The 5,047-nt window shown below is 49.1% G+C and overlaps 1 pseudogene; it reads right to left on the bottom strand.

The window, feature by feature from the left end:
* Nucleotides 1-772: 772 nt before the first annotated feature.
* On the bottom strand, nt 773-2,523 carry LOC118627590 (annotated as a pseudogene).
* Between the last annotated feature and the right edge of the window lie 2,524 nt (nt 2,524-5,047).

Raw genomic sequence — 5,047 nt, 5'->3', positions numbered from 1 at the left:
CTCACCTTTTTCGGACAATGTGTCCAACTCTAGAGTGAGGGACAATGAAGAGTTTACCTCGCAGACTAAATGCTGTTCCCCAACCTGCAGGGGATAACTCCATGGCAGCCTCCTTGCCAGCACCCCTGGTCTTCCCTGTCACCAGACCCTGTCACCTCTTTTCTTCCCTTGTCCACCCATCATTGCTGAAATTCTAGCAAAGCACTGATTTTATTGAATGTGACAAGTGGCAGTTCATTTTTTAAAGTAAATAATGAAAAGGATCCTTTATTTTAAATGTAGACAGGACCATAATTCATCAAAAATAATTTATAATTGTTAACGACCTCATTTAAGATCATCTTAAATATGATCTTATAAATGATGCCTTCTGAAGTTAAGTAATGTGGATTCAACCGGTTTGTTTAAAATGAACTGCTATGAAGTGTTCTAAGAAAGGAAATCATGACAAGTTTCTGATCAGATAAATGCCAGGCCATTACTAAAGGGGATTAGAAAGAACAGACCTAGCAGTTTCCTGGGTTTTGTCCTTCTGTATAAACCCAACTCTTTATATAAAAACTGTATTTTGCTTTCTTACCATAAGCAAGAAATTCCTTAACAGCAGCCTAGAAATGACCTTGATGTCTCGGTGAAACGTACTTCTTCACCTCCTGATGCTCAGTCGGTGCTCCAATAGACAGGACACCTGCTCTCACCTCTGCTAATCTTCGGAGGCAGCCCCGCAGGAGGACACGCATGATGAATCACCATGCCAACCACGGCCTTCACTTTAACCTTCCAAATGCCGTCACTGAGAGGAGGAGCTACCAGAGCAACATAGCAACATAGCCTTGGTGACTCAGTGGATCAACCACTCTCAGGCACTGTCCAACTCTGACACCTGGTGTAGCTGACTCTTCTTCCCGAAGGTCCATTGCTGGGATCCTCCTGACCCGTAGCACTTCATGAGTCATGGTGGGTCTGATGATTGAGTGTCTGACATATCCAAGCGAAGGTCATCACTTAAAACCAATGCGTACTCTTCATTATAAATCCAGGTCTCATTTGGGTCACTGAAGTCACATGTCTTAAGCACTAGTAGCCCTCCCGTCTGACTTGGGTGGCCCTCAGCCACCAGACACTTGCTGGTCTGGAGGTTATAGAGCTTTCCATGTTGAAGGACTTTGGGGCATTTTGTCCCTCTTTTGATAAAAATGGGCTTCTGGAGTATGGCATCGAGCCCAGATATCTGCATCTCTGGGTAAGTGTTACCCAAATCCCACTTAAGTGATTTGCAACCCAACTTCTTCCCAATTCATCACACTCACTGATACTTCCATAGCATCTTGTCTTCAGATCGGGTCTTCAGGGAAAATACTGCTCCTTATATTCATCCAACCAAATGTGTGCCAGCCTCCAGGAGTTCCGTGTCATGGTGTCCTGGCCTTCAGGAAAACCATGTGGTCACCTTTTTCGGAAAATGTGTCCAACTCTAGAGCGAGGGACAATGAGTTGTCCTCCACACATCCAAATCTGAAATGATATCTCTAAGTTTCCTCCTCTGCAGATATCCATGCCGGCATACTGTCCAAGTTCACGGACGTAGTTTCTGTTCACGGCAAACAACCCTCCAGCCATTGTAGGTGACTTTATTGGTGCGGCAGCTCCTTCGGTCTTCTGAGCTCAGAAAGGTGAACAGAACTCCATTGGAAGAACAGCTGCCTGTCGAACCCTCCACACGCCACAGGGGAGGAGCTGGAGGCCAGCCTGCTGCACTGATGCTGTGATCCCCAGGCACACACTGTCTGCCAGTCCTCCCAGGGCCGCCGCAAGGGCAGCACCCATCCCAGTCACTTCACAGTGGCTGACCAGGAGCACCGGGGCTTCAGCCGCACGGGCTGCTCCACTCATTCTCCCTTGAATGAACCCCTCATGCTTCGCATTTCTTATTACTTTAATTTTTCCGAGGAGGTGTCTTTGGACAAGTTCACCTAGTTCTCCTTTCCAATCATAGAAGTCACTGTCAAGGTCCACGGGGATGACTCACAGAGAAGCCAGCCTGGTGTGCGGGCCAGGATGCGGTGCACAGTCCGGTGGGAAGCACACAAGGCGTCATTGTAGAAACAGGTGACACCACCAGCGACTGGCAGCTCGGTCTAAGGCTGTCTTTACACACGCATTCCTGTACCTGCCACATCTCCGGGGAGCCCACGCGGGGCTAATGAGCAAACTGAGGGCATGCTTCTGATAGCCAAGTCCCTCTCTCCTGGTCACGTTCATGACAAATCATACGCAGTTCAGAACAGACTTTCACGTTGCCGCCTTCTGCTTCATCAATGCGACGATCGTCCACACCATCACTTCTGTTTGCTTTGAACCGTGATTCTAATGCTGGACTTGGACCTCGGGGCAAATGGGGAGAGAATTTTTTTTGGAATGTCCGTGGGGCCCAGATCCCTTGATAGGCACATTCTTAAGCAGCCGAGTCACCTCACTGAAGGTTAAATACACAGAAGACAAAGCCGTCCAGGCGGCAGATGTAAAGAGCGTCCTTGACACCAACGGAATTGGGACGCTTCCCCTTACAGACCTCGTGTAGCTGAAGGGCCATTTGCAATTCCCTGGAGCCGGAGCTGCTGGAGCCACAGGCTGGTGCTGGAGCCACAGACTGGTGCTGGAGCCACAGACTGGTGCTGGAGCCACAGGCTGGTGCTGGAGCCACAGGCTGGTGCTGGAGCCACAGACTGGTGCTGGAGCCACAGGCTGGTGCTGGAGCCACAGGCTGGTGCTGGAGCCGGGCGGGAACTGGCACGAGCGTTGGAGACTTCGGGGTGCAGTCTCGGGGGGGCGGACACGCTTCCGTGGGCTTCCCCTCTGGGCAGCACACCCGGTCCCCACAGCGAAGGTGGAGGTCCCAGAAAGATCCTTGGGTGAATCCCGACGCAGCATCCTTGCCAGCCTGCTGGGCCCCGGGCTCGGGCACCTTCCCTCCAGCCACAGCCCAGGCCAAGCTGCTCTAGCCATGCTCGCCCCCCCCCCACTCACCCAGGCTCCCGGGGCTCACCCAGGGCCTACGCCACAGCTCCGGCTCCAGCGAGAGAGCCCCCAAGCAGCAGTTCATTAAAAAGTGGGAGCAGCTGGGACTATGGAAGAGATGGATGCACACAGATCACTGAATAGGACCAGGTTTCGGGTAAACACAGTCCCTCGGCTGGCTCCCTCCGGATGGGCTGGGGCAGTTAACCCGGGGTGCCAGCAGCCGGGGGAGGACGGTGGGGCTGGTTGGGCGCCCAGAAACTCCATTGCTGAGGAGCAGCACCCCTTGGACTGGACGCCTGTCTGGATGTCTGTTAGGGAAGGGTTTGGGGAACCCCTGGGGACTCCGTTCAATAGGTCTTCCAGCTGGACCTGGGCAGGGGAGTTGGCCCACCCTAGGCGGGGCTTCCTCAGGAACCTTCAAGACTTGGACTCCTGAGAGTTGCCTGACTCCACCTAGAGTTTTAGGGAACAGAACCCCACCCCTTCCTGTGACCACCCTTACGGCCTTCAAGTCTTCCTTGGACTGGCATGAATTTCTGAGCCAACAGATCAGAGCGTTGGCTGCAGGAAGATCTCCCAGAGAGAGGTGAGCTGCCTACCATGAATCCTGCAGGCCGTGGACCGGAAGGTCCTAGTCTGGTTGACCAGACGTCTGCTGTGGTTTGGGAGATAGGCTGGAGGAGGTAGTCACAGAGAGAAAACAACACTTCCTTCAATGACCCCTGGAGCTCACCTGCTAATTTAGCAAACACATTAAATACCGATCATGTGCTAAACCAGGGGTGGCACTTAGCTGCCCCTTCTTCCGCTACCCTTCCCTGCTTCCTTCCCCTTGCAGACAGCAAAACTGACTGTAGTCCTGGGAATTCTTCTCAACAGCATTTTAATAGCCACTAACAATTAATTGGCACTTGTGGTTGAAATGAAATTTGTTTTTTATTCCTATGTTTCCTATGTTAGACATTTAAAAAATTATCTTTATTGTTGCAAGTATTGCAGATATTTCCCCTTTTCCCCCGTGGAATCCCCTCCACCCCACTCCTGCCCCCCTTAGGCCTTCACTGAACTATGGTCTGTGTCCATGGCTTGTGCATATATGCGTATAAGTTCTTTGGTTTATCTCTTCCCACCCTTCACCCCCTTCCCTCTGAGGTTTGTCAGTCTTTCCATGATTTTATGTCTGGATTTATTTTGTTCACTAGATTTCATATATAAGTGAGACCATGTGATACTTATATTTCTCTAACTGGCTTATTTCACTTAATATAAGTCTTTCCAGGTCCTTCCACGCTGTCTCCAGGGTAAGAAATGTTTGTTGTTGTTGTTGTTATTGTTTTTTTAGCTGCATCATATTCCATTGTGTAAATGTACCACAGCTTTTTTATCCACTCATCTACTGATGGGCTCTTGGGCTGTTTCCAGATCTTAGCTATTGGAAATAACGTTGCTATGAACATAGGGGTGCATTTATTATTTCTGATTGGTGCTTCAGGCTTCCTAGGGTATATTCCTAGAAGTGGGATCACTGGGTCAAATGGCAGTTCCATTTTTAATTTTTTGAGAAAACACCATATTGTTTTCCACAGTGGCTGCACCAGTCTGCATTCCCACCAGCAGTGTGCTAGGGTTCCCTTTCCTCCACACCCTCGCCAGCACTTGTTGTTTGTTGATTTATTGATAGTAGCCACTCTGCCAGGTGTGAGGTAATATCTCATGGTCATTTTAATTTGCATCTCTTTGATAATTAGTAACTTTGAGCATTTTCTCATGTCTCTTGGCCATCTGCATGTCCTCTTTGGAGAAGTATCTATTTAGGTCCTTTGCCCATTTTTAAATTGAATTGTTTGTCTTCCTTTTGTTACATTGTATGAGTTGTTTATATATTTTGGAAATTAAACCCTTATCTGATGTATCATTGGCAAATATGTTCTCCCAAACAGTGGGATTCTTTTTCATTTTGTTGATAGTTTCTTTTGCTGTGCAGAAGCTTTTTATTTTGATGTTGTGCATTTGTTTATTTTATTCC

The sequence above is a fragment of the Molossus molossus genome, unplaced genomic scaffold (assembly GCF_014108415.1).
Source record: "Molossus molossus isolate mMolMol1 unplaced genomic scaffold, mMolMol1.p scaffold_m16_p_13, whole genome shotgun sequence".
NCBI lineage: Eukaryota > Metazoa > Chordata > Mammalia > Chiroptera > Molossidae > Molossus > Molossus molossus.
This window is presented reverse-complemented; position numbering and strand designations above follow the sequence as displayed.